Source organism: Triturus cristatus, chromosome 5_2 (genome assembly GCF_964204655.1).
Source record: "Triturus cristatus chromosome 5_2, aTriCri1.1, whole genome shotgun sequence".
NCBI classification, from domain to species: domain Eukaryota; kingdom Metazoa; phylum Chordata; class Amphibia; order Caudata; family Salamandridae; genus Triturus; species Triturus cristatus.
The window spans coordinates 547,603,466-547,619,651 of record NC_140588.1 but is presented as its reverse complement, the minus strand read 5'-3'; the positions used below and the strand labels follow the sequence as shown (position 1 = coordinate 547,619,651).

The 16,186-nt window shown below is 38.3% G+C and overlaps 1 long non-coding RNA gene across 2 annotated transcripts in view; it reads left to right on the top strand.

Annotated features, from left to right (window-relative positions):
* The window catches only part of LOC146823292 (uncharacterized), a 426,450-nt gene that overhangs the window by 211,369 nt on the left and 198,895 nt on the right, over window positions 1–16,186 (top strand). For both annotated transcript variants that reach the window (XR_014962162.1, XR_014962163.1), the window contains exon 2: window positions 1,106–1,221. This is a non-coding gene — a long non-coding RNA (uncharacterized LOC146823292). The remainder of the gene's footprint in view (window positions 1–1,105; window positions 1,222–16,186) is intronic.

The following is a 16,186-nucleotide window of genomic DNA, read 5'->3' as shown; positions in this document are numbered from 1 at the left end:
TCGTCTTCAGGTACCAAACCCAAGAGAGCCAAAAATGACCCTCCGTCACCCATATTATCCTCTCAAAACCCTGTTCTTGACACTATTTTGGATGAGGTGAGGGGTCTTAAGTCTTTTATGACCACGACTAACGAGAAGCTTCAACAAATAGAGGATAGATGGATTAATATGGAAGCTAAGGTGTTAGATATGGAGCAACGCATCAGTGATATACAAGATGTAGCTACTAAAATCCCGATTTTGGAACAGGAAATTCAACGTCTCAAGCTTCACACTGAGGACCTTGAAAATCGTAATAGATGCAACAACCTACGTCTTTATGGTCTGCCAGAAAATCTTGAAGGTCCAGATATGCTTCTCTTTCTAAAGAAATTTTTGTCAGAACTTTTAGACCTTTCACCAGAACCTTCATTAAAGATTCAACGAGCTCATAGACTTGCTCGTATTCAACCTCATGCTTCTAAACCTAGAGGAATCATCATGTTATTTTTGGAACTTACTGATTTACTGATTTAATGCGAGTCCTTTCTGCAGCCAAAGCAAAACGTCACCTTAAATGGTCGGGTCATAACATCTTCATATTCAAGATTTGTCTAATGCTACTAATGCAAGAAGAAAGGAATTTGACAAATGAGACAATTGAATATTTGTTATGGTATCCTCCATCCTTGTCTCTGTAAAATTACTCACGAAGGCTCCACACGTTCTTTTGATGACCCTCTTAAACTGAGGTCTTTTCTCCAGAACCTTTCTACGACTTCTGCAACTGGTTCTTCCTACCGTCCTTATTTACCTTATTTACTATGGCTGTTCATAATTCTACTATTTTTTATCTTTCTCTCTGTCGTTTCATCTCTCGTCTGTGCTGTTATGCTCCATGCATCCGTTATTGTTGCTTTTTCTTAGATCTGGATATCTTTCCTTGATCTATCTTCTCTTTCTTCTATTTCTATTCCCCTTTTTTTTTCTCTTTTTCGTTCTTTCTTTTTATATGTTTCTTCTACTCGATAATGTTCTACTCGTTGCATATGTCCATTAGTACTGTTTGTTGTTGTATAGCATATTTTTTCTACTCATCTCATATGTGGTGTTTTTTTCTTTTTAGCTGTATCCCTGAAGTGTATCATCTCTCTACATGTATTGCCCCCCCGTCCCTCCATCATGTATAATTTTGTCACGTGGAATGTTCGTGGTCTTGGAAACCCCGTCAAAAGACAGAAGGTACTCTCTCATTTATCCAAACTAAACTCTCAGGTATCTTTAATTCAAGAAACACATTGTACTGAAGCAGAATCGCTTAAGTTAAAAAGACAGTGGGTGGGTCAAGTTTTTCACTCTCCTGCTTCTAGTAAAAAAGGGGGTGTTGCTATATTGTTTCATAAGTCATTATCTGTACAAATTTTATCTACGCAAAGTGATGTTGATGGACGATGGGTAATGGCCAAGGTTGTTGTACAAGGCAGGGATATGGTCTTATTGAATATTTATGGTCCGGTTAGACCAGATCCTACATTTTGGCATAACATTAAGATTTTACTTTCCTCGATTGAATGTCCTAATATTATTATTGCCGGTGATTTTAACCAATGGATTGACCCCTTTTCTGACAGACAATCTAAGTGCAAGTTTCATCCAGATAAATCCCACAAAGCTTTCCAATCGGCCATTGCCGATGTATGATGTTTGGAAGACTTGTAACCCTGACTCTCTCGAATTTACTTTTTTTTCCAATGTTCATCAAACACGGTCCAGGATTGATTATATTTTAGTTAGTAAACCCCTGCTTCCATCTAATCAATCATCGGAGATTGGGTCTATTTTCATATCCGATCATGCACCAGCCCTTACTGTTTTGGATCTTTCCTTAAGCTCCCCAAAATTCAGCCGCTAGAAGCTTAATGACATTTTATTATCGAATACTATTTTCATTACAGAAGCCACGGCTTTAATTAATGAGTTTTTCATGTTTAACAATCCCATGGACACCTCTATTTCCAATAATTGGGATGCCTATAAGGCCTCTTTCCGGGCCTTTACTATTTCATATGTTACAAAAAAAAGAAAATTGCTTGAAATAAATATGCAGCTCTACTACAACAGCTTAAATTATTGGAACATAATTATTTCACTTCCAAATCATCTTCGGTACTTCATGAGTTGATTAAGGCCAAATCTGAACTTAACAAACTTGCGACAGTAGAAGCTTGCTATATCCTCCTTAAAATTAAATCTAAATATCATGGTGGCCAAAATAAAGCTGGTAAGATGTTAGCCAACTACTTGAAAATCAAATCTGAACGTAAAAATATTGAACCTATCTTAAATGAATCCACGAAACGCTTAGCGTCCTCAGATGAAGATATTGCTAATATTTTTCATGAATATTATGAATCACTATATTCTGATGACACGAATCCTTCTAATAAAAATTTAGATACTTTTTTTACGGGCCTTCCCTCCCCTCCATCCCTGCCCGATTAATTTAACTCATTAGAGGGTGTGGTTACTGCCCAAGAGATAACTAATGCCATTGAATCTTTACAAAGATCAAAAGTACCAGGGCCGGATGGCCTCTCGGTTGAATTCTATTCTACTTTTGCATCCATTTTTGTTCCCAAACTTTTGACCCTTTCAATTCTTTTGTTGATGATGCTAAGGCCTCCGGATCTTTTATGGATGTCTTAATAATTCTCAATCCTAAACCTGACAAAGATCATTCCCTTTGTAAAAATTACCGCCCTATATCATTAATCAACTATGATTGTAAAATATTTGCTAAAATTCTTGCTTCTCGTCTTGAAAGTCTTATTCCATTATTGGTTAAGACTGATCAAGTTGGATTTGTTAAGGGTAGGTTAGCTGCAGATAATGCTCGAATGTTTGCAAATATTATCTCTCAGGGGAAAAAATTCAAATCTCCTCTTGCAGCGTTGTCTCTAGATGCCGAAAAGGCTTTTGACCGTATCAATTGGCAATTTATGTTTAGAACTCTCCAATGGTTTGGTTTTGGTCCTACTTTCTTTTCCTATATTAAATTATTATATTCCTGTCCACGGGCCAGTATTTTTGTAAATAATCACTTTTCCAGATTTTTTTCTTTATCTAGAGGTACACGTCAGGGTTGCCCTCTTTCCCCTCTGTTATTTGTTCTTTGCCTTGAACCCTTCCTTGAACGCATCCGTGTTAATGCTCATATTTCTAACTTCACACTTAATTCTTTAGAAACCAAAATATCAGCATATGCTAATGATATATTAATATATATGTCTAATCCTCTTACTTCCCTTCCTCCATTTTTGGATGAGGTTTGGTTATACTCCAGTATTTCTGGATATAAGTAACCCTGGGCGTAGTGGGCGTAGTGGGGCTACGTGGAGCATCGCGTAGTGTGGCCAAATCTACACACACTCGCGTGCTCCGTGTAGCCCCACTACGCGCCACCCGCCCTCATTTTAAAATAAGTTAAAGTATTTTAAAAGTAAGTAAAATGCCTTACCTGCGGTGCGGCGTCCTGGGGCTCCCTCTTCCTGGTTGACGGCAACTTCTTCTCACAAATGAGCATGCACGGATGCCCGCACATGCGCATATCTCGGGAGAAATGCGCATGCGCGGGCGTCCGCGCATGCGCATTTGTGAGAAGAAGTTGCCGTCAACCAGGAAGAGGGAGCCCTGGGACGCCACACCGCAGGTAAGGCATTTTCTCTTACTTTTAAATTCTTTAAATTATTTTAAAATTAGGGTGGGCAGCTCTTCTTCACCATGGCGTGTGCGTAGCGCTGCCTGCTACGCCTACTTCGCAAACCGCAAAGCAGGAAGCGCTACGTACACTCCGTGGGCGGAGCAGAGCACTACGCCTGGGCTTAGATATAAGTTAAACCTCTCTAAAACAGAAGTTTTACCTCTGAACTCCTTATGCTATCAATATATGTTTAATGACACTAATTTTGCATGGTGCCCCACAAAAATTAAATACCTTGGTATTTGGTTCTCTGCTTCTCTATCTACCACAATTAGATATACATTTAATTCATTAAACACTAAAATTCAATCACTCCTTCTTACTTGGACCCCCCTTTATCTCTCCTGGTGGGGTAGGTTAGATACTATCAAAATGATGATTGTACACCATGTACTCTATACACTATCTATGTTGCCTATTCAAATTACCATTTCATATTTTTCACAAGTTAATTCCATCTGTACAAATGTTTTATGGAATAAGAAACACCCACATATTGCCCTTACAAAACTTAAACGCCCTAAATATGAGGGTGGAGTATGTTTTCCCGATTTTAAAGCCTATCACTCAGCCTTTTTGATTAAACAATCCTTTGCTTTATCTTATGACTTTGCTGATATCCCTATACCCAGATGGATTGTTTTTGAACGCTCCTCATTAAAGGATTTTTCTTTTCAGAATGTAATTTATATGTCCAATTGTGCTTTCATTTCTAATAGCCCTATTTTAAAATATTCCCAAAATGTATTGTATAATACATTCACCAATGGTCTAACTCCATTTCAATGCTTTTTATCCTCTACTATCTGGTATAATAAATTTCTCAAATATAAGGGTAAATCATTCTATCACAAACACTGGAAGGATAAGGGAATTATTTTTGTGCATCAATTAATTTACCAAAACTCTGTTACTCCCTTCCTTGAATTACAAACATGTTTTCATTTACCTGACACATCTCTTAATGAATACCTCTTAATTTCAGCTGCTTTACAATCACAGTTAGCTTCTTTTGACCTTCCTGATACCACACCATCTCTCACTCCACCAACGCCATTATACAGTTTATTTCAAGTGCACAGACCTAAAGCTGCTCTTGTCTATAAACTATTGTCGTTGCATGTAACTGAAAGACCTAAATCCCCTATTGAAATTGCGTGGGAAACAGACTTGTCCCTTTCATTCTCTATCTCTGTTTGGGACAAATTATGGTCTAAGTTATTTAAAATTTCTGCTGCTGCTCGTATAACCCAATCTTTGTATTTTATTTACAATAGAGCTGTTATTACCCCTGTTTGTATTTCCAAGTTTTCCCCTTCCTCCTCTCCACTATGCTGGTCTTGTTCTAAATATACCGGCACTTTGAGACATCAAATTTATGATTGTTCCAATGTCTTGACTTTTTGGAAATCTGTTTGGTCTACTTGCATGAACATTTTTTATTGTAATCTTACATTATCATTACATAATGTTTTTCTAGGTTCCTCCTCACCTGATGTTGATGACTCCACTTCTATTTATTTATTGTTCGACCTTTTTATTGCATTAGCATTCAAAGTTATTTTATCATCTTGGAAAAATAATTCTAAAATATCTTCATTGACGTGGTGGAATTTTATTTGCGATGAACATAGGATTGCCAATGTCTCTTCTTCTATTCTTTCTCAAAAAATTAAATCTGATCTCCTCTGGTTACCTTTTACATCTTATCTTTCTACACATGCTCCTATGCCCTACATTTCTTTTCTTCTTATTACCATATATGGTTTTAGAACATTCTCTATATTGTTTTATTTTTTCTTACCTCCTTTATTCTTCTTTCCCTTTCCTTCATCTTTTTCTTTTCTTTTTCCCTCTACTGTTTTTTCATACATTGTATTTCTATATTAATTGGTTATTTATAATTTGTAATATGTTTTTTATTTTGTGAATGCTTTTTTTTTTGTTCCACTTGAAAACTCAATAAAAGTCTTAAACAAAAAAAAAAAAGAGGTACGTTCAACACTTATCCTCTTGCCTCTTGGCGGTTGTCCACAAAGCAGAGAAAAGATTACAATGAAAAGTTACTTTTTGAGGATAGGACACTGTTTGCTTCTACTATGCTCTCATTCTATGTTTCTCCAGTCCAGCCCTACATCACGCTTCTAAAGTGTCCATACCTTAGTGGAATGTCTACCCCTATTTGTTGTTATCGCTGTAAGGACATTTGCACCTTCCAGACCAATGTTTTATGCTGACTGTTAATGAAGTAATGCAAGTGCTCTGCTACTTTTGATACCTTACCTCTGGTTCATGCTATATAAAACTGCAAATAAATAAATGTAGGCTTGGGCACAGCTCAAGTTTAAGGATTGATTATGTCTTGGCCCTTGGTCTTAAGGGAATGTCCATCTAAGCCTGACATCCTGGGCTCGACTCCCTCATTAACACAATACTGATAACAATATGCTGGGTCCAGTTAAAGACAACTTGCAATTGTACTGTACATGTGCATAAGTGATTCCGAAATGTATTCCATCCACTGAAAGTACATCTTAAATGCAGCACAAATACGTGAACGTTTATCCACATTGGAGCAGTTCATACAAATTCTATAACCCGGGAATAAACTGTCTTGAACCTTGTGATCGCTTTTGTGGCCTATCTATTTTATCGCCTTCTTTCTCGTGCCGGGCTTCAACTGAAATAGCTGTGTTTGTTAAATTAGGGGCGGCCACCCACATTTACTCATAAATAACCTGCAATGTCCTTAAACACTTAACTTAGTTCTATGAAAGAACTGCATAGATGGATTTTTATTTTATGGACTTTGCTAGTTGTCCTAACACTCATGTTCAAAATATAATTATTTTCTTTTGTAATCTGACTCATTTTGATATTGAATCACGTTCTATTTGCCTAACTAGGTCTGAGCAAAAAATCTTTTGAAGCGGCCAGATTGATTTATTATCTGACTTGGGCACTTCACAGGTCATCAATACTGAACGCATTGTGCTAATGTATTCATTGAAAGATAACTCTGAAGAAAACAGTTTTCTTTGGTATTGCTTGGATATAAGATAAAATAATTTCGAGTGGCTAAAGCTGTCTCAAAGCTAGGCTTCAACTCTTGTGAGTGATCGCAAGCCAATCATTTCCCTGCCTCTTATTCCCTGATTGCAAAATTTGAAGCAACCTAGAAGTGATAAAGTTCAAATGCGAATAGTAATATGTGGTTTGCAACATTATAATTCTGCTTCATATATAATGACACTATTTGCTATTCATACTGTGCACATCACACACTGAATTTTCTATAGGCGATTTCATGCAAGTGGCGTGTGGGCGTTCTGTGTAGGAGTTATTCTGTTTAAATGTTAATAATTTAATAGGTGTTACTCAGTGCATTAAAATATCTTCTGGTACTAAAATTAAGACAAATGTTGTTTTTTTTAAATCACCTGTTTTATTATTTTTTTCCTGCCTTTTGTTACATGATTTACATGATAATTCTTTATATGGCTTGGCTTTTGGATTTTAAGGACAAACCGGATCCCTGGCTCAGCTGAGGCTCCATTATCCATACACATTGTTGCGTTCCCACCTCAAGATTTACCCTTGAAAATATGTCCTTAACATTTTTTTTTGTCCCTCCTAGTTTTACCCTTGAAATTGTGCCCGTTAAAAAGTACAAAGTCACGCTAAACCCCTCATTTGAACAGCATTGTTGTACTTGCACTTCTACAGTTACAAGCCTGGCACGGGTTTACTGTGTTGTAATCTGTGAACGAAATCAAGCATAATGCTTTAGGTGTGGCCCGAGGCAGATGTACAGAAACACATGGTGCTTAAAACAGAGAAGATTGGCGTGCAGTGGGCTCATCAGACCCCTGGGCCCCGGTGCCACTTCACCTGCTGCACCAGTGATAGCTACGCTCCTGAATTTAGGGTAAAATAGCTGTAAACATGAAAACTGTCTGTAATAAAGTTGAACGAGGCCACCCTCCTCCCAAGGAGGCTTTCTGTGCCAGGAGGCCGAATGCATTAGAAGTGCAGCAGATAATAATTAAGAGCAGAGGTAGATTAGTATAATGCTATGTAATTAGCCTTAAATTACATGGTAGAACGGAGAGTAATGGTGCAGAAAACAAGCAATTGTTTAACAGATTGTCCTTCTGGCAAAGGGTGCCTGATACCGAATGCGGCGCGTGTCCTATCCATTGTCTTCCCCATAAAATCTGTTGTGTAAACATTGTAATGTGAACTGCAAACGAGTGCGCCACAGAAGAGTAATCCTCTCCACGCACTCGGGAGACGGGCTGCTGTGTTGTTATTATTCTGTGCAAACAAAGAGAGCGTTCTGCAGGCGACACAGCGACCCCGAGCAATTTGAGAGATTTTTAAATCTTTCCGCATTTCCTCCTGCAATCTCTCGTCCTTTATTTTGCTAAAACAAATGCACTGATGCAGCTTTGTCCTTCTTTGTTTAGAATCATTTTTCCTCATTCCTTGTAAACATGTTCTAGCTCCAAGGTAGGTACACAGATTCGATAGTTTTAGGGTGCCTGTTCGCCTGCAAGGTCTGGGGAAACGTCACATGCGCGAGATCCTAACTCAGTATACACACCACTCATGATAGGTCCAACACGTGTGTGAACTTCCTCAGCCATTGAGAAGGGCCCAGTTGGCACTCAGACCAACTATTGTAACACAAAGAAAAGGACACTGCCCAGGGAGACTAGCTGACCATTATTGTCTTGATTGTTTACGGTTGGTTCATTTTGACATTCAAATATTGTATTTATATTCACTCCAATGTTTCAAGTAAAGCAGACTGTGATCCTAGCAGTGAGCCGCTTCGGTGTTTTTTTGTTGCTCTTGTGTAGGCAACGGAAATGCCATTTTCGCCCTCTTCTCTTGTGATGGGATTGTTAGTCTGTATCACAGTTTTCCGTGTTCTATTGAAGTATGTTTCTGAGGCTTAGATTTCCTAAACTGTAATGCAGTTTGAATCTGTTGTACTCTGCGCAAGATTCTTGGCGCTGTTAAGTTTGGACCCTTTTTCCTGTGGCTGCAATACAATAATGTATTTCTTTCAATAGAGTCCCATATCTTCAAAGTGTTGGTCAGTACGTTGCTATTTTAACATCTTTTCCGTAACCTTCTAGTGACGTCTTTGATTTGGGAATCAAAATATGAAGGCTTACTCAATTTCTTTTTGCTTCTAAAAATGAGTCGAAAGGTATATTATGTATTTATAATTTGGGGAGAAGATTGGCCGCACGGAGCACTGAAAGGCTGACCGTTTCCAACACAATTTTGACTGAAGTTGTTCTCCCCATTTAATTTATATTCAAGAATGAATTGTTGGTTTTGTGTCCAAGTTAGATCAATATATTTTCTTGAGTTAAGGTATGAGGTATACATTTCCAACTATTACAAACCATTAAAATATGTAAAATCTTTAAAAAAGTACGTGCCTTGTGTGTCAGCCTATGTCCTCTCCCATCAATAGATACACAAGAGTGCAAAAGATCGGAGCCGCTGGATTTGTGCATTTCAGTGACTGCGGCCTTTTCTGAACAAGTATTGATTGCTACATTTGTCACATAAAATATAATCTACTGCATGATCGGCATATTACAAACAAAAAGCTCAAAAGGATCAAAAGTAACTTTAAACGTGGCAACACGAGTTGTTATGCTGTAAATGGCCCTTTTGGTCACATTTCTATTGCTTATTGCTGTTTTGTGAGACTTAAACTGGTACTAATGAGATGAGACATTTGCCCAAATAGTGTTAGTGTGAAAGTGACAAAATATTAGAGTAACGCTATTACAAAATGCACCACATTACACCGCATAATTTGCCCTTTTCTGCCACATAGTTTAGTCAACTCTGACACATAAGTTGGTCCTCCCCTGTAGCATAATTCCAGTGGCCCTGCATAAACTGAAGCTGGCCTAACTTTAAGGCCCGCCTAGTTTTTGTAAGTAATTTGAATCATTTAACTTAAAGACACTGTTCCTGTGGATGAATTTTGGTTTGACATTATATTGTGGCACTGTCTGAACATGTTTGGAGGTATGGTTTTGCTGCTGTAAAATCTCTATGGCCTTGAGTGGATATGTATAGATTGACTATGTCGCATGACCAATATGAAATTCTAATCCTGCACTATTCCATGCTCCAAGTAGTTCATGTAGCAGTGCACACCAAAGGCTGGTATAAAACAAATAACTGTTGAGGAAAAATCTTGGAATGTTTGCTGAAGCATTCCAATTACTTGCATCTCAGGTGACTGTGAATGCATCTCTGCCTATTTGCAAGTGTATTCCAGAATTTTACCCCATTCCTGTATCCATTTTCAGTCTTATGTAGGGCTGCCTCCAACTGTAGTTTTTCACAAGAAGCTGAAGCAAGGGCCTATCTATCCCGCTATGGTTCAGAACCCTGCTCTGCTGAAACATGGAATGTCGGAGAATATGAAAGGCATGGACTCTATCTTTGTGTCTCACAAATGAGTGCTTCGCAACAGCTAAAAGCTATCCAAAGTTTGTCTATTCCTGGAATTTCTTAAAGGTTGGAGGTTCTTCTGGTTTATAGTCTTTGGGCTATACCTTGAGCCTCAACTCTTCACCACAACCCTCACCTCATAGTCATGGAAGTCATTGCAAGGATAGATTACACAAACAAGAGAAGGCAACTGCGTTCCTCTTGGTCTCAACAGACCTCAATCGTAAGGACACTGATGCTGAATTTCTGACTTAACAGTGGAAACGTCGGTCAGATATTGCTTTGGTTGAACATTCAGGGCTACAACCATGGTCAGCACAAGTGAATGCTGACTCACCTTCTATATGATTTCTCCACTTCTCCAGTGTCAGGAAGAATCTGGGCTTCCATAGGTGGAAGAGGTATTGACTGTTTAAGGAGCTAGACCTAAGCATTCCCAAAAGCCAGGCTATTTATTTATATATGTGCAACAATATCTTTGTAAGCTGCCCCTATTACTTAATGTTTGGGTCTTGATGTAATGGGGCTACAGCAAATAATCACAGTGCAAAACAATCAAGCGATAAGTAGCTTGATGTTCAATCAAACCAAATTACAGTAATAATATAAATCTATTAAATAGTGTAAGTCGAAAAATCAGAACAAAAAAGAAAGTGACTTAAGCATAGAAAGAGTTCTACCCATCCATTTGGGCATTCTGGCTAGACTGCTGTACAGTAGGTTCTTTTAAACAGCAGGTATAGAAAGTCCTTAACAGGCACAATTTGCACAGAGCTTGGTACAGTGAGAGATGGTGCTCATTGGAAATAGTTACGTTTGGCATCCGCAGAATTAATTATCAATGCTATGCAGCAATCTGATTGTCCTGTGAGAAATGAGAAACTGCTACAGTAATTGGTATTGTCATAATCTTAGAATAATTTAACAGTTTTGATTGGTTTTCAGTTGGAGTTTTATTTTATCTATTTTATTTTTAAAGTTTTAAGTTGCCCAAACAAGACCCTCTCGGGTGACAGAGCCCTTTACAAGAATAACAAGGAGGGTAGAGTCAAGAAATGGTAGGCAATGTACAAAACCTCGTATAAGTCATGCGGGGAGTATACACAAGAGCAAAAGAGAGACGAACATATAGTAAATCAACAGTAATGGCATGAGCAGCATTCAAGTCCGATGGCAAACGATGTGAAGATATGATACAGAACATTATACAAAAAACATGACGTAAGTCATAAGGCCAGCACTGAAAAGAGCCAATGGTAAGAGGGAGATACGACCACATAGTCAATCTTAGGTACTGGTATAGGCAAGGTCAGATGTGTGTCACAGTGGTGTGAAATGGCTGGGCAATGCAGGAAAAGACATTGTGGATATGGGTGAAGGAGAGAACAGGAAGCAGCGATAAGCTGGCGAGAAGGATACGCTCCTGAGGAGATGGAGGTATGTTCTCACTGTAAGAGGACTTTTCGGATAGAAGAATTATTTCTTCTTTCCTGAAAAAAGGATGTGGATGGGTTGCTTCTGATCTTGGGAGGGATAGAGTTCCAGATTATGGGGGCAATTCCTGAGAAGTATTTGTTGTAGGTCTTCTTTTTGTTGAATTTTTGTGGTCTAAGTAGTAGTGAGATTGTGCGTCAGGTAAGAGGGAGTATTGTGGTACTGCGCTTTATGGGCCATAAATACAATTTTAAGTTGGATCCTAGCCTCATAGGGTAGCCATTTCAGAGCTTGGAGGTCAGGGGTGATATGATCACTTTTTTTAATCCGGTGATGAGCCTAGCTGCTGCTTTCAGAGGTGCAAGTGTGATTTTTGTGAGGCCCAATTGGATAGCGCTACCATAGTCTAATTGCTATAGTACAAGAGCTTGAACCGCTGTTTTGAGGTCTGCCAGGGCAAGAGATGGTTTCAGTTTTCTTAGTGCATACAATTGAAGGTTGGTTCCTCTGCTGGCGGCACAGATGTGCTGGTACATGGGGTGGGCATTGTCCAAGATAATACCTAGGAATTTTGCAGAATCAATGATCTGTGGGGTAAACTTCAAGGCAATAATATGTGGGAGCCAGTATTTGATACTAGGGGCGATTGTGGGTGGTGAGATCAATAAGAATTCTGTTTTAAGGGCATGGAGTTTGAGGTGGTTACGAGTCAGCCAACGCTGTATTTCAGAGGATATTCATGTCATCGGGCGATACGATTTTTATGTAAAGTTGAGTGTCATCCACGTACATATGGTAGGAGATGAGAGTGAGTTTAAGGAATTTGTTTAAGGACTCCATATATAGGTTAAGCAATGCCAGAGAGAAAGTTGAACCTTGGGGAACACCAAGCAACACTGGTGACTGATCAGAGATGATGTGGTTGATTAGGATGCACTGAGGTGTATTTTGAAAGAAAGAGGAGAACCATTATAGCACTGTGCTGGAGAGACCCATCCTTTATTTTAGTAGGTTTAAAAGGGTATCAGGATTGACTGTTTCAAACGCCGATGACAAGTCAAGTAGGATTAATAGGCAAGATTCATTATGATTGAGAGAGTGAAGGGCATCATCAGCAATGCGGACCAGGTCAGTTTTGGTGCTATTGCTGCAGATCGGCGCATATAAAATCTCCCTGCTTCCACGGACAGAGTAAACCTACAGTCACGCGCACATACATACATCATACGCTAGGGCCCATCACACTAAATTCACACTATTACTCTATCCACACTGAATATAGGAGAACCAATCTGCATCTACAATGAGGTCAATGCGACCTGAATGATATTGCCTCGAGTCATGATTTTAAACATAGGAAATACATTTGGAACTCAATAAATGACAAGGAATAAACACCCGACACTGATATTCAAACAATACTCATTTATCTAAATTGATTTAAATGAAAAGTCAATCATTAGCAAAATTATCATTCTCATAGTTACCTATTCTAGCTAAATGGGTCAGGACAGGTCTCTCAGTAAAGTCTCTCGAGCTGCCGTCCTCAGCATGGATAACGACCAAACGCGATGACCACCAGGAAAGAATGAATGGACGAACGAACGAACCCTCTCTAGTCTAACATTTTTATAGGTTATGTTGCAAACAAAAGTAACAAACAAAAATTAGATATCCGTTGAGCCGCTGAGCAGAGCGAACAGGAAAGGAAGTCTCTCGGTTACATTTAGAAAACCTCCGCTCAGGAAATATCACAAAAATAAAAAGAAGGAAACTCGAGTTTGCAAATGTTACTTTCGTAAATGTTCTTCCTTGATAACTTAGCAGAGTCACCGCAATCCGGACAATGTTCATTGTACTTTTATCCTTGTCCAAGGCCAGCTGGAATCACGCCCGGAGCTGCCATCCTCACGGAAGATTTTCTAACCAGGCCAAAGCTGCGGTCAGGTGACTCTCGACCATATTCAGCAAGGCCTCCCATCAAAACTCACTCACTCGAGCGCAGGCTGTAAAAGGCAGCCATCTTGTCTTAGGCCAAAACGGACCATCTTAATTAAAAGAAACACAAAACAACGTTACCACAGCATAATGATAGAACAGTGTTAATTCCCACTAATACCCTTATGTGTATGTAATTATCTAGCCTCTTGCAACACAATAAAGCATTAATACACGTTATTTCAAAAGCGTTTCGTGCTCTAAACAAATAGCACTTTGCGACATTCATTTAATTAAAACTGCACATTATTATTAAGCAACATATATGCATTCCCACGTGTAGTTTTCTCTCATTAGTAGTGTTGGTAAGTCCGACTTCAACAAAACAAACTATGAATTAGTGATTTTAAAATTAATAATTTTAGTTAAACCATATAAACGAAACTGGAGCTTAAAACACAATACATTTTCAACAGAAAACTCTGCTCCAGCAATCCCCTCTTTGGTGATATCTTATCACCACAAAAAACCAAAAAACCAACCCAAAAAACAAATTTAAGTCCCAATTTTAGGAGAAATCGAAAATGTCTTTTCCAACACAACATTAAACACCAGACTCCCTCACATCATCCCTCTTTGTCTCCAAGTAAACACTCTCCCTCAATTCTTCTAATTCTATTTCCTGTAGATCTCTCCTTGATCTCTTTTGTTTCTTTTCTGCCTTTTCCCTAATTAATCTCTTTTTCCCTCCCCTGTTTTTACAACACAAACACCCCAATCTTAGCAACAATAAAGCAACAATTACCCATGTCAAAGGAAACAATATTTTACCAATAAAGGTACTACCTATCTTAGCAATAAAACTCTTAACAGCAACTATCTTATTAGCTATTTTAGTCCAAACACTTTCAGCTTCCAGTGGTACTAATTCTTCATGCAAATCAGTAATATTTTTGATATAGACCTTTAGGTCTTTGCTTTCGTCAGGAATGTAAGTGCAACAATGTTGAACTTTCAGCATTCCACAGACTCCACCCTCCTTGGCCAATAAAATATCAAGGGCAAGTCGATTTTGCATAGACATGGCACGTACGGCAATCATCTCCGTATTCACCAAAAGAAACCCTCCAGCGGTACTTGTCGATAAACGATCCACCACTGTTGACAGTTTTCGAATCCCATATGCATTTAAAGAAATTCCCACTGCTGGAATTAAAGCTCCAAATATATCACCAACTATTTCTGACCAAGTTTCTCTCTTAAAACGTGTTAGTAGATTAATGTGTTCTACATCTTCTATCCTATCTATATGAAAAATCTTTGGAAAAACCAGGCCCACATAACACGTGCCATACCAATGGTCAGGCAAATTGTAATAAGCCTTGTTCCCACAAACAAAATACACTCCTGGGAAAACTGGATCTTCTCCACCTTTAAAACCCCATCCTGTTGCAATGAAGTACGTATCATGACACTCACTAGTCCCAACAAAATATGTATCATATTGAGACCTCTTTCTGGTAATGCATAATTTACCCTTCTGTGGTGCATCTAAAGCTAAAGTTGGACTAGCTCCATTCTTCAACTCCTTTCCCATTTCAATATCCCAAATTGTCTCACTCACTTTGTATTTCCCTGCCTTCTCATGCATGCTCATTCTCCTTTCCTCTACCATATTTAGGAAAGCCTTCTCCTTTTCTTTCAAACTGCAAGTTAAATTGTTCTTAAAAATGTAATCTAATGTTAATTCTTCTTTCTCAATAAAAATCTCACCAAAAATGTTAGCTTCCTTAGCTGGATTCAACTTTTTGTTCATAGGCAATTGCCCAAAAATACTATCTTTGTTAGACATCTCATAATCTATTTTCCCTAACAAATAAAAAATACTACTCAACACACTACATGAAATTCCATATGTAGCTGGTAAATGGTGATAAGTAACTCCCTCTGAAACGGATGCAGGTAATTGCATGCAGACGTAGCAATCCCTAACTTCCATTGTCTTTACGTATTCGTATAACAACTTTGAAAAAACATTGCTAGAAAAATCATTAATTGACCTATCTTTATGTATGTAAATGTTACTAATTCTAGTTGGAACTACTTTTTGCGAACTTTTCTCTACATTAGTCACATTCTCAATATGTATTCCAAATGTACCTATTGTAACTCTAAAAGTAACTAATAGAGCTAATACACCCCATAATAGCATTAACAATCCAGTACAGCAGCAGCACATTCTACACCATCTTTTCAAAAAGGCACATCTACTTTGATTATTCTCTGTGTTAGCCATTTTACTACTTTGGCAGTGTCTTTTGACTTAGCCTCTTCTATTCCACTACTGGGATTTAAAATACTAGATTATTTCAAACAGCTAATTTCAGATTTTCTATTTTCACTTCTCCAAGTAACTCCTTTAGTTCACTCAGTTTGGATTCTCATCACTTTTCACTTCTTCTTCAGCAACATCAAATTGTATCAGATCATCAACAACATCCTGTGCATCCGACTCTTCTCCAATGTCAGTCAAGATTACTTTCAGGATTCCAACAGTTTTCTCCTCAACCACTTTACGTA